The 8,069-nt window shown below is 41.6% G+C and overlaps 1 long non-coding RNA gene across 3 annotated transcripts; it reads right to left on the bottom strand.

Annotated features, from left to right (window-relative positions):
* Nucleotides 1–775: 775 nt before the first annotated feature.
* LOC127292781 (uncharacterized) lies at nt 776–3,110 on the bottom strand. 3 transcript variants are annotated; one of them, XR_007845387.2, is made up of 5 exons: nt 2,700–3,110; nt 2,394–2,581; nt 1,760–2,194; nt 1,454–1,641; nt 776–1,238 (listed from the first exon to the last, which is right to left on the bottom strand). It is a non-coding gene; the product is annotated as an uncharacterized lncRNA (long non-coding RNA). The 3 variants fall into 3 exon arrangements; XR_007845385.2 differs by having other exon boundaries at nt 776–1,254; nt 2,700–3,109; XR_007845384.2 differs by having other exon boundaries at nt 776–1,199; nt 2,700–3,108.
* Nucleotides 3,111–8,069: the final 4,959 nt, after the last annotated feature.

The raw sequence follows: 8,069 nt of genomic DNA, 5'->3' as shown, positions 1-8,069 counted from the left end.
AATACAACTTCTTTATTTGTGTTATCAGTACTTATATATATAATTAATTGAATTATCAGTACTTATTATATAATTAATGAATCCCAATAATGTCTATATCTATACCTAACTAGCAAATTACCCGTGCGTTGCTACGGAAATAACAAATCACAATCGTATATAAACTATCTGGTTTTAAGTTATACAAGATCAAACAACGTTTTGGTAAATGAACGATGTTGGGGTTTATATATAAAGCCAGGCCTATGGTTTTATGTTTTAAAAACATGCGATTAGCATGTTTGATATAGTGAATTCCTTTTAATTATCCATAGGTTGCCATCAGCAAAGAGTGCACACATGCTTCAAATTTGGCTTAATTATAGGAAATATGATTTACTGAAATTTTGGGTGAAACCGAATAATTGTTTTTGGTGCAATTTGAACTCTAGAAAAATAATATTCCAACTAAAAATTCTATCATCTGAAAAGCTAAACTAACATTCTTTCGGGTGCAATTAGAAATTTAGAAAATGAATATTCCAACTTCAAATTCTCAATCAAAGGTAATTTGTTAGCGCATTTCTCTTGATATTTTTTTATCTGATGAAACACAAATCCTCCTTAACGTGTACTGAATTCTATAAAACACCATATATAGTACAGTAGCAGTTTTATTCAGTGAACGCAGCAGCTGCAAAATTGATTGTTGATCCTATAAAAATTCACTTTCCCACCAAAGCAATCAGCAGCATCTCTTCTTTCTGTCATTTTATCACAACCGAAGCAATCACCAGAAACGAATCAGCAATATATATACAACGCAAACCAAGACCAAACTTCAGTTAACAGCATCAGTTAAATTCAGTATAGAAGCAAAATCCATCGACCCGGGCCACTTCATTTTTCTTCCTCTGACCGCGACTTCCCCCCGCGTCTCCCCCGCCGGCTGCTGGCCCCTTGCTCAGGCACCTCCAGGAGCTCGCCCGGCAGTTCGGCACCTCCCCGCTTCTTCCTCGCATCCCTTGATCGCCAGCGCCACCTCGCCCGCTTCTTCATTGCCGCCCCAACCAGCAGGCCATCAGCAGCAGCAGAACGCCGCCCCCCACCCACCAGGAGCACAGTGCCAGCCAGGGGAGAAGGCCGGCGCGTCACGCCGTCACCTCCCCCTTGATCCTGCTTATCCATTGCCTCGCCGTCCCAGGGGCACCTCCAGGTTCCTAGCAGCAGCAGATCCACAAGGCATGGTTATTCCTGCCCTGAATTTCAGTCCAACTGAAGATCATAATTCAGTAATCAGAAAATTCAGATAAAGTAGCAATAGAAAATTCAGAAACAGAGGCGGTCATTTTGACACTATGGAGTAGCTTCAGTGGAGTATAAAATATCAAATTGCAGTAGCTTCAGTGGAATATAAAATGTCAAATTGGAGTAGCTAAATGGACTGCTGTACTCAAATTGGAGTAGCACAAACCTGAACTCGCACAATAGCCTTATACATGAGCAAGGCGTCCCTAGCAGCATAGCAGAACTCCTTTGCGGCTGTTTTGGATGGTAAACAAGCATCCTACACAGATTATTAACAGCAGAAACGTATGTACTCCAAGATTGTTCTTCAGTGGCGCAATCTACATCGTTCGCCGGTGCGTCCTAGAATATCAACTGGCCAAGTATAAAGCATTTTAGCATTCAGGTAAAGTAAAATCATTCATAACAATAACCATCTTTATGAGGGTACTGTGATGTTGCAAGGTGCGGAGCGGAGGATGCGGATACGCACCTTCAACTTCTGGAAGGGGGCGCGGAAGGAGGCCCAGAGGATGATCACCAGCTGGCCGGTGTAGACCCCCAGCAAGGAGGCCTCGAGGATGAGCAGCTCGATGCTCCTCACGACATCCAGCTCCGAGCTCGAGCCCTTTCTCTTCCTGGAGCGTACGTAGTCCATCACAGAGACTGGAGCACCACACCAGAATAGGGAGACGTCTCCCGCGGAGGATGGACGGGCGGCGTTACAACCCGGTCGGCGCGCACGGCGACCCCCACGCCACGAATCGAGCGGGGAAGGCAGCCCCTCCGTCTCCTTCTCGATCGGTGCCGGCCGGACAATCACGGAGGTTCGATCTCGGAAGGAGATCGGATAAGCAAGCAAAAACTGCAGGGCTAGCAGCAGCAGATCCACAAGGCATGGTTATTCCTGCCCTGAATTTCAGTCCAACTGAAGATCATAATTCAGTAATCAGAAAATTCAGATAAAGTAGCAATAGAAAATTCAGAAACAGAGGCGGTCATTTTGACACTATGGAGTAGCTTCAGTGGAGTATAAAATATCAAATTGCAGTAGCTTCAGTGGAATATAAAATGTCAAATTGGAGTAGCTAAATGGACTGCTGTACTCAAATTGGAGTAGCACAAACCTGAACTCGCACAATAGCCTTATACATGAGCAAGGCGTCCCTAGCAGCATAGCAGAACTCCTTTGCGGCTGTTTTGGATGGTAAACAAGCATCCTACACAGATTATTAACAGCAGAAACGTATGTACTCCAAGATTGTTCTTCAGTGGCGCAATCTACATCGTTCGCCGGTGCGTCCTAGAATATCAACTGGCCAAGTATAAAGCATTTTAGCATTCAGGTAAAGTAAAATCATTCATAACAATAACCATCTTTATGAGGGTACTGTGATGTTGCAAGGTGCGGAGCGGAGGATGCGGATACGCACCTTCAACTTCTGGAAGGGGGCGCGGAAGGAGGCCCAGAGGATGATCACCAGCTGGCCGGTGTAGACCCCCAGCAAGGAGGCCTCGAGGATGAGCAGCTCGATGCTCCTCGCGACGTCCAGCTCCGAGCTCGAGCCCTTTCTCTTCCTGGAGCGTACGTAGTCCATCACAGAGATTGGAGCACCACACCAGAATAGGGAGACGTCTCCCGCGGAGGATGGACGGGCGGCGTTACAACCCGGTCGGCGCGCACGGCGACCCCCACGCCACGAATCGAGCGGGGAAGGCAGCCCCTCCGTCTCCTTCTCGATCGGTGCCGGCCGGACAATCACGGAGGTTCGATCTCGGAAGGAGATCGGATAAGCAAGCAAAAACTGCAGGCTAATAAGTAACTTTTGTAGGGGCCAAACTGCAAAAAAACCACGAAATTGCAAAACCATCACGACGTACCACGGTCGCATCCCAATTTAATAGTAAAGATAATAAAGGGAGGATTGTTTCCTTGGTCCAACACTTTTTTGGACCGATTTGCCCTCCCACCAAATCACATACAACGTACTATTGCCACCAAACCGTTTTATTCTATCCTCATCGCTAAACCCGCCCTGGCCGCAGCTCCGCTCTCGGCAGCCCGCATCCCTGCTCGCCGTGATCCCCTTGGAGCTGCCCGACGGCCATGACAGGAGCGCCGCCTCGCACTGGCCAGGAAGGCTGATTCCAAGCCGAACGGCGCCGCAATTCCCCTGACGCCGCCGATTGATTCCGCGTGAATTCCCTACGCGTTGCGTCCCCGTGAATTTCTCCGCACATCAATCGTAGGAGTGGTAGATCCACATGCGGTGGGTCGTCACTGCGTGCAGCAACTGCCCGTGGTCGTGGCCTCCTGGGTGTTATCACAACGAGCTGGAGCAGAAGAGTAGCATGCAACCTGCGTTGTCAATCCAGAGGCTCACATGTACCAGGTCGAACTACATATAACATCTTGACTAATGCAGGCAATTGATTGCACTATCAATTCTGCTGCCAACTTCTTCAACTTCAACTGTATTGCTGCTGAAGTACCTGATTCCAGCTTCAGCCTCCCAATTGGCAAGGCTAAGAGATAACGAGAAGGAACAGTGCTACAAGCGTACATTTACTGCATTATCAATTTAAGGCAAATGCGTATGCTCTTCAGACTGCCGAGATATGTCCATGGAGGGAATCAGTGCTGACGACGTGATCTTTGGTCAATTAGACCATTAGATAGAGCGTCGCGGAAACCTCCTATCTATGAGGAGGGCCGGAGGAAATATTAATGTGGAGAAATCGATGAAATTTAGCAGCTTCCGTGAGTACTATAGGTTCACATTTCTAAAAATTATTATCTGCAAAAGTATAGTTTGCGTGGTTACGAAGATTTAGAATATTTTGAGTGAACCAGGTAAAACTTAAATGCGTGCCATTACAAAGTGTTAATGGAACCCTATTAATTTGTTTGCAAAGAAGCATTCTAAAAGAATAAAAAGCGTAGCTACTATTTATCATATACTTCTACAGTAGATTATTTTGTGATAAACTGTTACTTCGTGCTAAATTTTCAAGGAACATTCGTACTAAAATGTGTAGTATATAGTTTGAAGTTTAATACCATGCAAACATATACAATACATTTTGCCAAATATTTTTTAGCAAACATTTGCTATTGAATTGGATATAGTATATAGTGTTATTTTTGGTCATCCATATTTTTCTGTTTTTCCTTGCCAATTTTGCTGTCATGTCAACACTTTAACAAGTGTGTACTTTCCGTTGCAACGCACGAGTATTTTTGCTAGTATATATATATGATCGATATAGGCCATATATATTAATTGGGGTTATATAATCTAGGGTTTACTAGCTATATATAGCAACGTTTTATTAGATTGGGTTATTAATTATCTTTGGGTTATGTGTTTTAACGAGGGTTTGATTATCTAATTAAGGTTAGTTTTCTATATATATATATACGATTTAGGGTTTAGCGTTAATGGCACATATATTTAATTAGAGGACCGCGAGGACCCTTGGCCTGCTTGATGCGCAATTAAGGGTCGTCGTTGTCCTATAGCTAGCTATATAGGGTTTTATGGTTTATTTAGAGGGTTTATGTGTTAGGGTTAATTATAACTTATTGTGAATTAAATTACAACTTTTTTATTAGTGTGCTACACAATTAATCAAAACTCTAGCTAGATCGATCGAGTGTGCACAGACATGCACTATTAGAGGCACACGCCTTTGCGCGTAAAGTGCAAGCATAATGTGTGTCGTTGCGCTGGCCACACCAATCGATAAAGAGAGAGATAGAGATGAGAGATTATTGAAATCGCCAAGAATGTTCAAATATATATATATGCATGCATGGTAGGCCATGCATGCATGCACACTAATTATATATATATATATATATATATATATATATATATATATATATTGTGAGGCAACTTAATCAAATGTACGTGTTTTTCATTCGAAAACTTGTCAAAATTCAAGTTAATTACTTTATCAGCGCTAATTAGTTGGTCGCCTGCTTGATGCACAATTAAGTGTCGTTGGCCTATATATATGTAGGGTTTAATTAGGGTTTAGTGTTTAGTATTTAGGGTGTTTAGGGTGTACGTTTAGGGTTTAGGGTTTAGGGTTTAGGGTGTTTAGGGATTAGGGATTAGGGTTTTAGGGTTGTATGGTTTAAGGTTTAGGGATCATCGATCGAGTGCACACACACATTATTATTAGAGGCACCCGCGCTTTTGCGCATAAAGTGCATGCGTATATAAGTGTGTGTTTTGGCCACCAACGATATATAGATCGAGAGAGAGAATGAACTATATATATATCCCCAAGAATATATTCAAATATATATATATTGAAATATATGCACGAATGATATGCAAGCTAGGTATGCCATGCGCGCATGCACACTAATTATATATATATTATGAGACAACTTAATCAAATGTGTTTTCATTCGAGAGAACTTGTCAAAAATCAAGTTAATTAATTTATTAGCGCTAATTAGTTGGTCGCCTGCTTGATGCGCAATTAAGTGTCGTTGGCCTATATATGTAGGGTTTAATTATAGGGTTTAGGGTTTAGCGTTTAGTGTTTAGGGTTTAGGGTGTAGTGTTTAGGGTTTAGGGTCTAGGGTTTAGGGTTTAGTGTTTACATTGTTTAGGTTGTACGTTTAGGGTATAATTAGGGATTAGGGTTTTAGGGTTTAAGGTTTAGGGATCATCGATCGAGTGCACACACACATTATTAAAGGCACCCGCGCCTTTGCGCATAAAGTGCATGCGCGTATATATATAAGTGTGTTTCTTGGCCACCAACGATATATAGATCGAGAGAGAGAGATTGAAATATATATATAACCCCAAGAATATGTTCAGATATATATTGAAATATATGCACGAATGATATGTGTAAGGTATGCCATGCGCGCATTCACACTAATTGTATATATATATATATGATGAGGCAACTTAATCAAATGTGTTTTCATTCGAGAGAACTTGTCAAAATTCAAGTTAATTAATTTATCAGCGCTAATTAGTTGGTCGCTTGCTTGATGCGCAATTAAGTGCCGTTGGCGTATATATATATAGGGTTTAATTAGGGTTTAGGGTTAGCTAGCTAGGGTTTTAGGGTTAGGGTTAGGGTTAATTAGGGTTTAGGGTCTATATAGGGTTTAGGGTTTAGGGTTTGGGGTTTAGTGTTTGGGGTTTATATTAGGGTCTAGCTAGGGTTAGGGTTTAGGGTTTAGTGTTTAGGGTTTAGGGTTTAGGGTGTAGTGTTTAGGGTTTAGGGTCTAGGGTTTAGGGTTTAGGGTTTAGTGTTTAGGGTGTTTAGGGTGTACGTTTAGGGTATAATTAGGGATTAGGGTTTTAGGGTTTAAGGTTTAGGGGTCATCGATCGAGTGCACACACACATTATTAGAGGCACCCGCGCCTTTGCGCATAAAGTGCATGCGTATATATATAAGTGTGTTTCTTGGGCACCAACGATATATAGATCTAGAGAGAGATTAAAATATATTTAGGGTTTATGGTTTAGGGTTTAGTGTTTAGGGTGTATGTTTATTAGGGTACAATTAGGGATTAGGGATTAGGGTTAATTTAGGGTTTAAGGTTTAGGGATCATCGATCGAGTGCACACACACATTATTAGAGGCACCCCCGCCTTTGCGCATAAAGTGCATGCGTATATATAAGTGTATTTCTTGGCCACCAACGATATATAGATCAAGAGAGAGAGATTGAAATATATATATCCCCAAGAATATGTTCAAATACATATTGAAATATATGCACGAATGATATGCAAGGTATGCCATGCGCGCATGCACACTAATTATATATATATTATGAGACTACTTAATCAAATGTGTTTTCATTTGAGATCGAGAACTTGTCAAAATTCAAGTTAATTAATTTATCAATGCTAATTAGTTGGTCGCCTGCTTGATGCGCAATTAAGTGTCGTTGGCCTATATATGTAGGGTTTAATTAGGGCTAGGGTTAGGGTTAGTGTTAATTAGGATATAGGGTCTAGGGTTTAGGGTTTAGTGTTTAGGGTTTAGGGTTTAGGGTTTAGGGTTTAGGGTTTAGAGTTTAGTGTTTAGGGTTTTTGGGTTTAGGGTTTAGGGTTTAGGTTTTAGGGTTTAGGGTTTAGTGTTTAGGGTGTTTAGGGATTAGGGATTAGGGTTTTAGGGTTTTATGGATTAAGGTTTAGGGATCATCGATCGAGTGCGCACAAACATTATTAGAGGCACCCGCCTTAATTTGCGCATAAAGTGCATGCGTATATATATAAGTGTGTTTCTTGGCCACCAACGATATATAGATCGAGAGATAGAGATTGAAATCCCCAAGAATATGTTCAAATATACGCACACACATGAATTATTAGACGCACCCGCGCCTTTGCGCATAAAGTGCATGCGTATATATATAAAAGTGTGCTTCTTGGCCACCAACGATATATAGATCGAGAGAGAGAGAGGTTGATATATATATATATATCCCCAAGAATATGTTCAAATATATATTGAAATATATATATGCACGAATGATATGCAAGGTATGCCATGCGCGCATGCACACTAATTATATATATATATTATGAGACTACTTAATCAAATGTGTTTTCATTCGAGATCGAGAACTTGTCAAAATTCAAGTTAATTAATTTATCAGCGCTAATTAGTTGGTCGCCTGCTTGATGCGTAATTAAGTGTCGTTGGCCTATATATGTAGGGTTTAATTAGGGCTAGGGTTAGGGTTAGTGTTAATTAGGGTATAGGGCCGGTCTAGGGTTTAGGGTTTAGGGTTTAGGGTTTAGTGTTTAGG

This window comes from Lolium perenne, chromosome 4, assembly GCF_019359855.2.
Source record: "Lolium perenne isolate Kyuss_39 chromosome 4, Kyuss_2.0, whole genome shotgun sequence".
Classification (NCBI taxonomy): Eukaryota; Viridiplantae; Streptophyta; class Magnoliopsida; order Poales; family Poaceae; genus Lolium; species Lolium perenne.
The sequence above is the reverse complement of the archived record's forward strand: the minus strand, read 5'-3'. Positions and strand labels throughout refer to the sequence as shown.